A 16,879-nucleotide genomic window follows, 5' to 3' on the forward strand; every position below is an offset into this window, starting at 1 on the left:
ATATTTCACAACACATGTATAATTCAATTAAAAACATATAAACTCAATTTAATCACACGAACTTACCTCGACGAGTAAATATAAATACGTAGGTGACTAATCTGAGACTGTACTTGCCCCAATCTAAAGCCGTACGAGGTCTGTCTTGACTATACGGATAAATTTAGCTCAATTCAATATGTATTTTATTAAATTTAACCAAAAATCATATTTTGGAAAATTTACTAATTTGCCCTTATACTTTTAATTTCTTGAAATTTAGTCACTAGCTCATAAAAATGGAAATTTCATGAAATTTCACCACAACCCACTATGGAAAAAATATCAACTAGGTCCCTAGCAAGCCTTATATTTCATTTATTCACAATTTCACCATGTATAATTTTCTATTTTTCAATTTAATCCTTATTTGACAATTTCACCAAAAATCACTTAACAAAAGTTGTTTATCTAACAACAACTATCCATTATCTTCCATAACTCATCAAAACTCATGCACATTCATTAATGGAAAAACCCTAATAGTTTAGCAGTTTCACAAGTTAGTCCCCAAGCTAGCTAGATTAAGCTACAACGATCCCGAAAACATACAAATCAATAAAAGTGAGACAAAAATCATTTACCTATAGGCAAAATAGGGTTGGCTGAATTTTAAGCTTCCATGGTTCTTTTCTATTTGAAATTTTGTTGAACATAGGTTAAAGATGATAACTTTATCTTTTGTTTTATTTAATATTAACTTTATTTACTAGTTACTTAATTAACCTTAAAAATTAATCAAAATTTAATAATGTCTAACCATGCTCATCCACTAACACATTTTTGGTCTATTTACCATATAAGGACTCAAAATTTAAATTTCTATAGCTATTTAATACCTTTAGCTACTAGAACTCAACTTTTGCACTTTACGCGATTTAGTCCTTTTTATCAAATTCAGCATGTAAACGATAAAATTTTTTAACTAAAATTTTATATGATACTACTATCATGCTCTAGGAAATAAAATAATAATAAAATAAATTTTTTAATTCAAATTTGTGGTCCCGAAACCACTGTTCTGATTTCACTGAAAACGGGTTGTTACATCTACTCTAATACTCACCACCTCTATGAGTTCTCACAATTTTGATTTTCATACCGTGTTGTTTCTCTACTTCAGCATTGAAAACTTCAAAGGTTTTTAAGGATTCGCTTTTGTGATGAAGCATGTAAAGATGCATGTATTGTGAGTAATCATCTATGAAACTGACGAAGTATTTTTGATCTTGTACATCCATATCTGGGCAACATATATTAGAATGGACGATTTTTAATATGGTATAACTCCTCTGGGCATCTTTTTTTGACTTGTTAGTTTGCTTGCCCTTAATGTAGTCTATACAAGTATTAAAATCAGTAAAATATGAAGTATTAAGTACTCCATTATTTACTAATCTCTCAATCCTTTCAATGAAGATGTGTCCTAATCTCTAGTGCCAAAAAATAGAGGATTCTTTATTTATAACACAACGTTTAGTACTTGTTTGAACATACATAACATTATGAGTAAAATTATTCTGCAAATTTAAAAAATAAAGACCATTAGATAAAACACCATTTAATAAAATAAACTAAAACCAGAGTTTTTTAAAAAGTAAAATAATACCCAAATGGTCTAAGTTTTGAAATAGAAATTAAATTTCTAGAAAAATTGGGAATATAAAAAGTCTTTTCTAAAATTAAAACAAAGCCACTCATAAGCACTAATTCGCATGTTCCAATTGTTTCCACATGTGACTCTATCTTATTTCCTGAATAGATGTGACACTCAGGTCCCAATGGTTCCTCAGTTTTCTTAATCCCTATAAGGAATTGAGATATGGGTTGTAGAACCAGAATCAATCCACCATGTGCTATAACTAACATAAACCATATTGGACTCAAAGAAAACAAGTGAGTTTAATTTAACTTTCTTTTGAAGTCAGCTCTTAAACTTGACACAATCCTTCTTTAAGTGTCCTTTCTTTTTACAAAAGAAACACTTGAACTTTTTTTTTTAAAATCAGCTTGGAATTGCATTTTAGCCTTCCCTTTTTGCTTGACTAAGACCATCTTCTTTCCTTGAGTAACTGTTAGTGCACTCTCTCTCATCTCCAGTATGAGTCTAGCCTCTTCCTGATCACACATAGTCAAAAGCTTATTGATAGACCACTTATCCTTATGTGTTATAGGAGATCTTAAATGATAGTGTTCAATATAAAGTGCACCTAGAAAGATTCAGACATTTCCACCTTAAGTGCTCTCAGTTGAGATGCTAAATCTTTTATCTTGTTGATGTGATCACGTACACCTTTCACGATAATGAGCTTCATTGATGTGAACTTTATGATTAGGGTGCTAGCTAATGACTTTTAAGAAGTTTTGAACTGTTTTTCAATAGTCGTTAATAATTCTTGGACATTCTCATAATGCTTAATTGAGCCACAAACATCAACAAAAACTCGACTCTTTATGAACATGATACTTAAGCGATTAGATCACTCCCTTTTTTCATACAGAGCAAGATCAACCTGAATGCTGGTTTCAGTAATATGTGGCTCAAATTTCCTTATGGCATAGTCAATATCCAAGCACCTCAAAGTTCACTAGTTAATTTAGGGAAATCTACTACATTATCAAACATATTCATAGGTTATAAAATTGCAATATAAATTAACGTGCATGCTTAACAAAAATTTTGAGGCAAACATAAATCATAATTTACCAATGCAAATTATGTAAATAATGAATCTAGTGACATAAAAATTGCCTGTGGGGTAAATTTTTAATTCAGCTAGATCGACTTTATGATAGAATTATTTACTATCATTTTTTTATGAGATTATTAGATTCATTTTCATAACTCCTGTGGGAAATTATTAGAAAAATCATTTAATAATTTTATCTTAATAAATTTTGCAATGCATTTTGTATGTGATTTTAACTTTAATAATTTTATTAATCAAAGATGTTGTGGCTAGTCTTTAACTAAATAAAATTATGAAAATCACTTAACTATTCTTAAACTTTATTCAAGATTGTTGCTAAGTCATTATGCAACATATACTATGTATAAACCTTATAAGATCCTTACTACAATAAATAATTGCACTTAATTAAAGTTGTCGTAGCTAATTCTCTAATTAAATAAAAATATTTGGATCTCCGTACATATATTCTAAAGTTTTATTAATAAATACCTTTGCAATAAGTCTAAAATTTTTATACACCTAAAAACTGTAAACAATAAATTTGTAAAATTTTTCACTAAATTATTTATAACATCATTAATTTTAAAATTTTCATTTAAACAAAATCCAATAATTTTGCACAAAAGTTTGCAACAAAAATTCTCAAAAAATGTACTAAAATAATTAAAAAAACTTGACGTTATTATTTTGAAAAATTTACAAACTTTTAAAATCAGATAAGGTAAAGATAAACCATGCTCGGATACCAAATGTTACCATAAATAATGGTTTACAATATAGTCTAGAGAAAAAGATCGAATAATAATATCTACCACCATTATCTGAATTAAATGCCAAAATCCAAATATTGTGACACCATTATCGAGCACATCAAACCATCAACGAGGACATATAATTTAGCCGTACGAGAAATTTAAAATTGCCAAAGTCTTCAAAGTACTCGAAAACTTCACTTGGTGAAAATTTTTTCTTTTGATTTATCTTTTGTGCTTAAAAATCTTATGCTAGTTAGTATTTATAGTTGTGGTTACCCCAATTAAAACCACCAACTATACATTTCATTTTCTCATGTAGAAGTTGAGTACAGCAAAAGTGGGAATGAGCAGCAAAACGTGGAGGTAATTCCCACGAGCCAATAACGGTCAATGGTGTCCTGGTAAGTGATTATAACTGCCTATAAACCTTTTTTTGTCATATCTACGGATCCCCCCATAGTGAAACAAGCTACCAGTCAACTACTCACTTTGTTTTCCACATTTTCAAGTCGGACATGGAACTGTATAAGATTGTGGCCATATTTGTTTTCTAATCAAAAGCTTAACAAGTCCTAGCTAGGTTTACTGGTAAGTACAGAGAAAGTCCCCATTATTTTTGAACCAAGCAAGTACATTTAGTCTCAATATTAACTTACCTTATCTCTTGAGAGCTAGTTAGCCATGGATGAGAATTTGGAGCTGAGGCTTATTGCAGAACGAGAAGAAGAGAAAAGTGATCTGAAGAGAAGAGTTTGGGTTGAAACAAAGAAAATATGGAGGATTGCTTTTCCTATAATGTTGACTAGAGTCACTTCCTATGGAATGATTGTTGTCACACAATCATTTCTTGGTCACATTGGAGAAGTCCAGCTTGCCACTTTTGCACTCATTCAAAGCATTTTCGTACGGTTTATCAATGGTATTCTGGTTAGTAATAATCTATAGATCTAATTAGTTAACTTCACATTCTATTTTTTCTTTTTCTTTTTGGATTAATGTATTTGATTGAATGCTCTCTCATTAGTTTCATGTAATTTGAAAGATCGGAATGTCGAGTGCGACTGAAACACTATGCGGGCAAGCATTTGGAGCAGGACAATACCACATGATGGGGATATACCTGCAACGATCCTGGATTGTAGATTACCTTATGGCGACGGTATCAGTCCCGCTATTGGTTTTCGCTTCACCCATCTTCAAACTGCTCGGGCAAGAAGAGGAGATTGCGGAAGCAGCTGGGAATATATCTCTGTGGTTTATCCCAATGCTTTACCAGATGGTGTTTCAACTAACCATGCAAATGTTCCTCCAAGCTCAGCTCAAAAACTTTATTGTTGGATGGCTAAGTGCTTTTGCATTTGCTCTTCACTTGTTATTGTCATGGATCCTGGTTTACAAGCTAAACTGGGGTGTTGCTGGGGCAATGGGTTCCTTGAATATATTTTGTTGGATTATGGTTGTAGGGGAGTTTGTGTTCATCTTAGGTTGGTGCCCCAATACATGGAAAGGATTCTCCAAGGCTGCCTTGTATGATTTATGGCCTACAATAAAGCTGTCCATGGCCTCTGGCCTCATGATTTGGTAACTTATTATGATGCGATTTCACTTTGTTACTGCTTTGACATGATATGATATCAGCAGGTGATTGTTTTGGATTTAACAGCTTAGAGTTGTGGTACTATGCCATTCTTGTGCTGCTGGATATATGAAAAATGCAACCATTGCCATCGATGCATTCTCCATCTGGTAACTTCATTTTTTAATTTACGTTTTTCCTGCTCAAATATTTTACCAAGTAATCAAATTTATCTGCAGCCTCAATGTCAATGCATGTGAATTCATGATCTGCCTAGGCTTAACTGGTGCAGCAATGTAATCTCTTTCTTTCTCTATATATTGTAATTCATTCTTAACCCTTTATACTAAATTCCTTTATTCCATCATTATATATTCTATAAATTGCGTTGGTTTTGCAGAGTTCGGGTAGCCAACGAACTAGGAAGAGGAAATGCGAAAGCATTGAAATTTGCAATAAAAACAATAATGAGTGAATCAATATGCATTGGAATGTTATTCTTTGTATTGTGTTTAGGGTGTTGGCGTCAAATTTCCTACTTGTTTACAAGTGATGAACAAGTTGCACAAGTTATATCATCTCTCTCAGATCTTCTTGCCATTTCAGTCTTGTTCAATAGTATTCAAGCAGTATTAAGCGGTAAGAACTAAAACTTGTCCCCTTTTATATATATTTTGCTTTTATTTATATTTTCTTTTTCGGGTTTTTTTTCCCGAGAATTAACCTTTCTTGTCTTGTGCTTATGTTAACATTTATTTTTATATCAATGTTGACTTGATAAAAATATGTTTGTGCAATTTCAGTATTAAATCTATGGCTATTGGTATTTTCATAGATGAATCTACTACTAAAATATAAGAATGTTTTAAGTCCAACCAAAACTCTCAATTATTGGAACCTCACAACCATACTTTTTATGAGTTAATGCACAATTTGCCCCCCAAAGTTGCACTCGATTATTACTTTGGCACCTAAAGAATTTATTTACTAGTTTGGTACTTGAAATTTCCAAGCCGTTGTCAGTTTGCCTTAGCCATTAACAACATTAAAAAACAAGATGACGTGACACGCAGCCAAATCACCCAAATCTTATTTAAGGAAAGTTATAAAGTGACCTACCTTGAGACCTTTTTGAGGATTAGAGGATGTGTGTGGTGGGAGAGTTGAATTTACACTCATAAGGGCTCGTGAAGGGGCTGTTGTGGGTTTTGGTGCTCTGATTTTCTGAAAGGTGTTGTAAAGTTGAAAAGGTAACTTCTTGTATATGAGAGTAACGTTGAGAGGAGAAGGTATCACATGTTTCAGACACATACATTGATTGTCGTGCCTTACATTACATCAACGGGAAATGATGCTAATGATTATCTTTGCAGTTATATCTTTTCAGATGTCATGTGTTGAAAGTGGAATTGTCCATGAAGCATTGCATTTGTAGCCATTTTGAGTATGCCATTTGGTTGAAGGGATTTAAATATCTCTCAAATTTGAGCCCTAATTCTTACTTTCTATTTTAAAAAATTCTCTAAGTTTCCACACTTCTTTTCTTTTCAAATACTTCTATTTGTTGTTATTTCTTGTTCTTTTTCGTTCATTTCCATTGCCTCTTTACTTGTTAGAAGTTTGTTTAAGCGCTCATGGTGTGATAGAAAAGGGTGAGTGATGATTTCGTGTTTCATTTAAATTTCGTTCATGGTATTAGAAATGACCAATGGTAATCATGGAGGAGAGGCTAGTAGTAGCGCTAGTGGTGAGGGTGGTCGAAGTGGAAAGAAGGTGTCGCATTTGAAAAGGGAGATAGTCGACCGTGTTTCATTTAGTGAATGAATAAAATTAATGAGATGTGAAAATTGTTACTCTATCATGAGATTCAATCGGATAATTATCAGTACAAATTTAGAATCCATTGTGGTGAGTATTTATTAAGCCCGGTGAGTAGGCCAAATCACGGCAAAGGAATGTACAACCTTAGCTAGTTTAGTCATGTTTAGCACCCCAAGAATTTTATGAATAACCTCGTAGGATACCCATTGGCTAAACCTATTTACTGATGAGCCCTCACTCAAGGACAAAGGGACCCACATGTCATTTGATGCTCTAAGGCACGACAAAGTCAAAACTAGGACAATCTATAACTTAGGCAAGACAGCGCAACACCTACCATAACTGACAACTGACCTGTAATAACAATGCATGTTTCGCCCTAAACTCTAACTCATCTACACAACCATATGGCTCGTCATGTGGCATTATGAGATAAATGGATGACACCATATCTAAGCCTAAGCACACGGGAGAAAACGGATCCTTGCCAAGTCACTCTTTCCTTCTCCTTCATTCTCCTTCCTCCTTCTCATCGTCGACTCTCCACCGTATGCAAGTGAACAGGACCTTACTTCCTCTATCTCCTCCTCTCTTTTCGTACTTAGTATCAACAATTGGTGTAATGAATGTAGATCGAACATGCTACCATAACTCACTCAAGTATTATCATCCCTGAGAATATTGAAGAAAGAACCTAATTGTAACACCTCTAACCTGTATTCGTCGCAGGAATAGGGTTACGAAGCATTACCGGATATTACACATCATTCACATACATTTATGCATTCATAATCGTAAACTATTCACAAACATTCACATTGTCCCTTACAAGGTAATACGAAACCTTAAAACATGTATAAGAGTGGTTCAGGACTAAACCAATCACATATAACAGCTTCTGGACACTTAGAAAAATTATGCAATCACAGGTCACACGCCAGTGTGAATAGGCTGTGTGACTCACATGATTATCAAACATGCCCGTGTCATAGGCCGTGTGAAAACAGGGCATACATACTGACTTGTACCACATGGCTAGAGACATGCCCGTGTGCCTTAGTCATGGTCGAAACTGACTTGGGTCACACGGCTAACCACACGTCCGTGTGTCTAGCCCGTGTACCCTTCGAAATGGCCACGCATGCCCATATACCAAGGCTGTGTGCCTCATATAGCCACCAGACACGCCCGTGTGTCTAGACCATTGTCAAAACTAACTTTTAATTGTAAGACTACTCCAGGGGACACACAGCCATGTAACATGACGCCCGTGTGGACAAAAATAGACATTTGCAAAGCCAATTTGCCACCCTAATCTCAAGCACACAAAGCAACCAAAATAGCATAATTTCAATACACTTATAGGCAACCAAATTCACCAAACATACACATATCATGCCATCTAAACACAACCATTTCAACATCACATAAACAAGCCAACATATAAGGCATCATATGCATCACATATATATAACACTTAGCAAACACAATTTACACTAACTTTTATGGCAACACATGCCAACATTCATAAGCCAAATCTCATGGCTAATATTATAGCTCAAGTTACATCAAAATGACACTAGCCTATACATGTCATATACTATATATATCCAGAGGCCCCAAAAGTACCAAAAGTAGTCGATAGTGTGAAGATGGTTTCCAATGATCCCCGATGTCCGAGCTAGCTTCGATAATCTATAAAACATGGAAAGAACACACAAAGTAAGCTTTAAAAGCTTAGTAAGCCATATACAAATAAACTTATCACATATCACAATTATAAACCAATTCATTCATACGAATCATGGCATAACACAATAGCAAGTTCATATTTCTCATTTAGCTCAATTGTTCATAATCACTTACTTATAAGTACATCACATTTCCATGTAGCTCACATATCAAAAGATCATATTCATACTCACCTTTCATTGCCAAATTCCCCATACAGCTCATACGTACCTGAATCGGATATACATTCACATAATTATTCATTTCTCAAGATCCCCGTTGAACCGTATGGAATCAAATAGGATACACGGATAGCTTGGAAAAACTCGTACAATGCCAACGTCCTAGACGTGCTTACATGTAATCAAATATCGATGCCATTGTCCTAGACAGGGTCTTACACAAAATCAATTACGATGTCGATGTCCCAGACATGGTCTTACACGTAAATCTCAATTCGATGCCAACATCCAGATGTGGTCTTACACAAAATCACATATCGGAATCCTATGTCATGACATATGTATCCTAACTATTCCTATGGTTCTTACGGGACTTTTCAGACATCATCATATTATTTGAACTTTCTCAGATTTCTCATATTCAACTCAAATAGCCATTCATCACTATTCATTAACATATAAGCAATAATAATTCAATAAGTCGAACGGATGGAATTGACTACTCGATCATTTCGAATTCCCTCGATCTAATTCCATTTTCTTTTGTTCTTGATCTAAATAAATTCAATTTTAACTCTTTTATTCAACAAATCATTCAATTTAATTCAATCCATATACATATATTTAAGGCAGTTTATAAATTAGCCCTCACATTTTCACATTTTAACACTTTAGTCCCTATTTCATAAAATCACAAAATACACATAATTTCATATTTCTCATGCTTAGCCGAATTTTCATATAGTCTCTAGTAGCCCATAACTTTCACTTATTTCACATTTTAGCCTTTCAATTTCTCATTTTCACAAATTAGCCCATAAAATCAAATTCATCAAAAATCCGAATACAAAACATATTAACCCAACACATATCTTTCATTTTTCATCAATTAACAACACAAAACTCATGGATTCATCCATGGCATATCTCAAAATCATCATCAAATTCAAAAATTCAAGCATGGGCTAGCTAGAGCACTAAGCAACAATCACAAAAACATAGAAATCATCAAAAACTGAGCAAAATACATACCTCAATTAAGCTCAACCATAGTCGAATCCTAAATGAACTTTTATCTTTTCTTTTCTTTTGATTTTCGGTGATAGTGGTGATGATTTAAGCATATAATGACTTTGTTTTATTTAATATAACATTAATAATCAAATACCAATTTTACCATTTACTAAATCACATAAAAATCACTTAATACAAGCCCATTTATGTTCATCTATCATTAAAATGGTCTAATATCATCATAAGGACCTTTGATTATAAAAGCTTTAACACTTAAGACTTTTAACATATGGAATGCCACTTTTACAATTTACGTGATTAAGTCATTGTTATCAAATCGAACACACAAATTCTAAAATTAGCACACAAAACTTTCACACATGTAAAATCTCATACTATAAACACATAAAATAATATTAAAATAATTTTCTAACCTGAAATTTGTGGTTCCGAAACCATTGTTCATACTAGGGTCTAACCGAGCTGTTACACTAATAAACCCAACCAACCCAAAATCAACCTTAGCCAGCTAAAAAGAAAAAATAGCTAGGCACCTCTAAACTCATCTCAACTCCAAGATAATGCCAAAAATATCCATCCACCTGTACTATGCGTATCCCCATAACCCCTAGATATATCGTGGAACCTATCCTCACTATTACCAATACCCCCACCATGGTACTACTCCTATTTCCACAGGGCAACACTAGTGCCCCACCAGTCGACCAAACATCCTAAACACGAATAATCTAGTTACCAATAATTTACCAAGATGTAAGAGCGAATGAAAATGTTAGGAGCAAAACTCTAAAAATAGCAAAGATTGTACTAGAAGCAAAAATAAGGCAAGCATCAGTTGGGCTAGAAGAATGAAAGAAAGAGAAAAAAGAACGCCAACACTAGTTGGACCAAAAGAATGAAAGAAATGAGTAAATTATTAAAGAACTCAAAGCTGACAGAGATCCCTTGTGACATGAGTACCAAGCCCATGAGGAAGAGATAACTTAATCCTTTTTTGATGGACAGCAAAACTTTATGCATAAAGATGGTATCTTGAACCAACCTCTGAAGTGAAATAACCAGTAATTCAACCTCTAGACCAAAACTGTCAAGGATAGGGTGCCTCATTAGAGAGAAAATGTAGGCATTAAGATGGGAAACCTAAGCATTTTTTAGTGCTAAACTAGATATTGTTTCATGGAGTTATTAAAATGAGCCCCTAGCCATAAAAATATTGGCTTACAGCCTCCCTTCGACATTCAAGTTCTCTAAGGTGATGTTTAGAGGACAAGGCAAACCGCAGGATCATTTGACTCATTATAACAATCACATGAACATCTAGAAGGTGCCAGATACAATAAAGTCTCAAGAATTCTCAATGACCTTTAAGGATATTGCTCAAACATTGTACTTGTCATTACCAAAAGGTTTTGTTCACACCATTGATGAATTGGCCAATCTATTCATAAATAGATTCCTAGCCAACAAAACCCTACAACAATCCCTAACATACCTTATGTCCATTAAGAAATAGGGTAATAAGTTGTTCAAAGAATCCATACGTCGATTCAATGTTGTTATTTTAACACAAAGGGGGTATCTGATGACTTAGCCAACCAAACATTTATAGCAAGCACGAGCCACCAATTTCTCAAATACAACCTAGTTAGTAATCCCCTGATAAACTCTCTGCACTGTATGAGTTAGTTATAGTTTTGCAGAAAGTGAAGAGATATAAAGAAATAATAATGGGTAGGAATGAAGCAAAACCAAGATTTCATGTTTCGCATATCTCATACTCCTCGCAAGTCTTTAACAACTCACATAGTGGTCGACCCCTACTTGGTGATCGTTGAGGTTAAGATCCAACTAGGGGTTTACCAAGGGGAAAAAATTTGTTTCTCCCATTAGTTCACCCCACCACTCAAGATTTGTAAGAGAAGATAGACAACGCCAACAACATACACTAGAACACCCTACAATAGGTTTTGGTCTTACCTTGACATAACAAGTTTTTCAACTCAAATCCTCAGCCAGGCAGAACATCAAGGAATCCTAGAAATGCCCCTACCAATGCAACCAAATCAACATAAAAGTAATTCTAATTTGCATCCTAAACTTGAGCAATAACATACTCACAATGCTTTATGTATTTATTAAAGAATAGACTTTCTATTTATAAGCATAATGCATGTATCTTCACTTAATTGATTGCTTAAGTTTCTTTGAAATAGTATAAGCTTTTTGCTTTATCTTTAACTAGAACCATCCTTTAAATGTAGCTTTGATCATCTCTTCATATGAAAGCCTTCTCAATATGTTGGACTCTCATTATTTAGTTTATTTTTTAAAGATAATTATCACATAATTTTGATACATTATATACATTATAAACTTGTGTAAAATATTACCAATATTGAAAATGGTAAAATAACTTGTTGATCAAAACTTATTTTCTGGCCATATTGCAATAGAAAGTGATGCAACAATTCTTTACACATCTCCATATATATGAAAAATTTAAGACATTAATAATTCATATTAAAATTAATTTGACATTCATGTTGTATTCATATCCTACATATATATATTCATGTAATTTGTTTGAAAAGAAAAAGGTTTAATATCTAAAGTCTTAAATTGATGTTTCAGGTGTAGCAATTGGAACTGGATTCCAGAGTACAGTAGCAATAGTGAACTTGGGATGCTTTTATATTGTAGGAGTACCTGTTGGAGTTATGTTGGGTTATGTTATGAATATTCAAGTTACGGTAAGAATAATATTTTTTATATAGATTTATTATTATTTAATCTTTTATAGTTAAAACAATGCACGAGCATTATTTTACGTAAAAGAAACTACGTTTTTGTGATTAAAATCATAAAATTATCAAATTCAACAAAAAAATATATAATAAATGTTATTTTTGAGATTTGGAAGCTAGATTTTTAAGAGAAAATAATTCTATTTTCTTTAACAGAGAATTCATATTATTGAAATTTTACATGTTCTGAAAAAGTAAAATATATATATATGATTATTTATTTTAAATTTTTGGAGAATTTTATTGATGTTTTAATAGGGACTATGGATTGGATTGCTTAGTGGGGTGGCATTACAAATCATCATTCTTGTATTCATAGTTTGGAGAATAGATTGGGATGAACAAGTTGAAAATACTTCTCAACGTCTCAACCATTGGCTTATAGAAGAAGAAGAAGAAGAAGAAGAAGAAGAAGAAGAAAAAGAAGAAGAAGAAGAAGAAGAAGAAGAAGAAGAATAAAATCAAATTCAAAGCCTACCTTGAGCTTAATTTTAACTAAGAATTTTCATCTAGATTTTTAGTTGCTTCATCTACAACATTATTTTTTCTTAACTTGCTTTGGATGATTACGTTGTTCGAAAAATAATCACTTCAAGTCGGATTGAAAAAAAGATGTTGAACAATTAAAAGAGTCCAACTATAATATTCTAAAATTTATTTTAATTCCATCATGATATAAAAAAAGTTAATATATTAAAAATAAACTTGATATGTTTTGTTCAATTAAACATTATTTTTTTAAAAGTAAATAATATATATTTAATTTTATTCATAAAATCCATTGGTATTAACTAAAAGCATAAATACTTTTGGAAAAACCAAAATACCGACCTGAGATAGTAAATTGTCAATATCAATTTCAGTATTTAGAAATTTAAATTGATTATAACCAGTGAAATTCTAACATATGTCAAGCTAAAATAAAAAAGTCAAATTCTATTATTAGTCTTTATATTATATGTTTGTTGCATATTTAGTCTATATACACTAATTTTGTCAATTGTAGTCCTACTTTTCAAATTTCAAAAACCCAAAAAGTAGCCATTAAATTGTTGGGTCAAGTTATGCTATTAGTCCCATACTATATGTAAGTTGTGGATTTAGTCTCTATTTTCTAAGTTAATCATTTTTAGTCCTTATAATTTAAGAATTTGAAATTTCAGGCATGACTCAAACATGGTTGTTGAACACTTAACTATAGTTACATTACTATTTTTAGTATTTTGTGTAAACAACAAAATAGCATTTTTTATAACAAACTAGCATTTTAAAGATGGCACTCAAGTGGGTTTCTGTTGAGTTTTTTTTTTTTGAGTCTTCTAAAGGTAATTACTACCACACTACGACAAATCAGTGATTTGGCAACATATTTTGATGCCACTTTTAGCAAAATATGCCACAACATTTTTTTGGTATTTTTCATTTCCGTTTTACAGTCCATGATCGCAGTTTCTGGCTGCCCCTCTCAACAATGTCGTTTCCTAATATCAAACTTACATTTTTTCCTTAGGAGTACCACAACATTTTACATACAATGGCATTTATAAGTAGAAATGACGCCATATAGTTATTTCAAGAATGCGAGGAGTTACCCTGCCCAAAAATCTCTTGGCACGAGTTCGAACATTACTTATAGCAATGATTATTGTAAGAACCAAAGTTACACAAATTGGTGTCAATTTATGGACCACTCGCCATAGGTTGAGAAAAATGTTAACTTTCACAAATGTATTTTTTATGTATACTTATACTGGTTTTTTATGTACAAAATGTCATCATATGTTGCAAAAATTGGTGGTAGTTATTTATCCAAGTGTTATAGAATGAAGAAAATTTATCATATTTTTTAATCAAATTATTATTTTACTTATAACAACATGTGACTAGTAAATCGCTAGTAACCTTAGAGCTTTTAAGGCATTTTTATGGAAAATGTCACAAATGTTAAATAGTGGCAATGGTTATGATTTAAACATTACAAAATGGTCAATAATCAATTAATTGAATGTTGTTGTTTTGGCTTGTAGCAAAATTTCTTATATAATCATCACAACATTTTCTTTTCTCCCCCTCTCCTATCTTTTGCATTTGTCCATCCCTTGCTATTGATCTCTTTATCACAAACCAACCAACCATTTGTCATAGAAAATTTTTTGTTTATATATCTATAAAGAAAAACCTATTTATTTATTTTTTCCAAACTTATTTCTTTCTATCGCATTCTTCAACAACTAGTTTATTACTGGATAGCATAATGAAGTTTTAAAATAGTTGCTGAGATATAAGCTATGTGTTTAGGAGGAGTGACAAGAGAGTGGGCAATCCTTCAAGAATTGCAGTGCAAATAGTAAACAAATAGAAGACATAAGAGTTGTGTGCGCAGTTCAGTTTCTTATATCTGTAGAGCCTAGCTTAGTGAGAAATATTCACTATCTTTAACACTTACAAACAAGTGATCCTAATCTATCACACACCTGTGACAATTTTCTAACTTTTGCACATTGAAAGAATCATACTCTCACCATTAAATTCACCCCTATGAATTTAGCAAGTAAAACCACAACAGATAAGGTTTTACTATTAAAATGCACTATCTAATGACTTGATTTTAACCGGTGTTGTGAAATATGATTTCGAAACCCAATGCTGTGAACTGAGTTCGCAAAATTATGAATAAAAGGATTTATGTATTTAATATGAAAATATATTAATGGTCGGTTAAGTAATTGAATCAAGAAAAACATTAATTATGATTCAGGGGCTAAATTGTAAAAATGCAATAGCTATTGAGTTTTAATTTAGAAAATGTTGAAGGACCTCATGGTTTTTTAGCCATTATTAATGCATGAGAAAGTGGATGGGACCAAACTAATCCATCAATTTCCATTTAGATTATGAACTTTAAGCCTAAGTTAATTAAGTTTAATGGTCTATAATTATGGGTATAAAAAATTAGTAGGAAAGAGAATAAGATGATCATCTTCCCCTTTAGATTGTGTTGTCTATACCCTAAAAAGAAGAAGAAGAGCAACAACAAAACCTTCCAAGCTTCCTAACAAAATTGATCCAAATTAGCTAAGGTAAGAGAGTTTTTCTTTGATGATTTTTATAGAATTTTAATCATTTAAGCATAACAAGTCATGCCCATGTATTAGATTCTCCAATTTATAAGTTTTCATTTAGTCATCATTAGTGAATAATTATGAAATTAAGTTTGAAATTGTTAGATATTCAATTGTTAAGCTTATAATTTGCTAAGATTGTATTAGAAGATTGTAATTTTATGTAACACCCTCTTACCCAACCCAATCGCCAAGTTCGAGTAACATAATGTCACATTCATTGTCAGAGCAACTACTATTAAATACGTCGTAAACCAAACATTGAAACATCCAAATAAGTCATAAACATATTAACAATATGATATACAATTAATTTTGAGCCTTATTCAGGCTTACGATAACCCTTTTATTGGCCCGAGCATAAAATAGGACCAAATGTCAAAGTTTCCAAAATTTTAGAACATGTATCGATACCTTAGCCCGGTACCGATAGAAATTTGAGCTTCGACATTTGGAAAAAATGAATAAAAACCAATAGTATTGATACTTCACATAAAGTATCAGTACCTTTCTCAAAGTATCGATACTTTATTTTGGTATTAACATCATTTTAAGGTTCGATGTTGAAATTTAAGGAAAAATCACTAAAGTATTGATACCCTCCTTAAGGTATTGATACTTTCTAGAGAAATTCCAAAATTTGCATTTGGTACATATTTCATTCCCAACCATCATCAAGCCATACAAATACATATCCAAATCATGTCTAATTTATACCTAAACATGCTCAAAATCATATTCATATCAAAACTAATTAATGAGATACACCTTCATATTCAATCTTAACAATTCAATCATCTTTTAGAATATTTTTTACCTATCAAAAATCATCAATCAAACATTAAATACATATTAGCATATTCATATCAATCCATATCCCTAAGTACCTAAACACATACCTATATAACTTTCAAATAATCATCAAAACATGCCAACATTGTTACACCCGATTTTCATTAAACTCCCAAAATTAAAAGATAATTGAGATTTAATTAAATACAATGGTAACTCGACGGGCTCTACTAGAAAACTTGGGAATTTTGGTGGCTGATTGGTAATTAGTTGACTTTTAATTCTGGTTCAATTAAGATGGAACCTGTAATAGCCCAAAATTGGGTCTA

At 32.2% G+C, this 16,879-nt stretch overlaps 1 pseudogene; it reads left to right on the top strand.

Annotated features, from left to right (window-relative positions):
• The first annotated feature begins 4,139 nt into the window (after nucleotides 1-4,139).
• LOC107956351 (protein DETOXIFICATION 24-like) lies at nucleotides 4,140-13,047 on the top strand (annotated as a pseudogene).
• Nucleotides 13,048-16,879: the final 3,832 nt, after the last annotated feature.

This window comes from Gossypium hirsutum, unplaced genomic scaffold (assembly GCF_007990345.1).
Source record: "Gossypium hirsutum isolate 1008001.06 unplaced genomic scaffold, Gossypium_hirsutum_v2.1 scaffold_83, whole genome shotgun sequence".
NCBI lineage: Eukaryota > Viridiplantae > Streptophyta > Magnoliopsida > Malvales > Malvaceae > Gossypium > Gossypium hirsutum.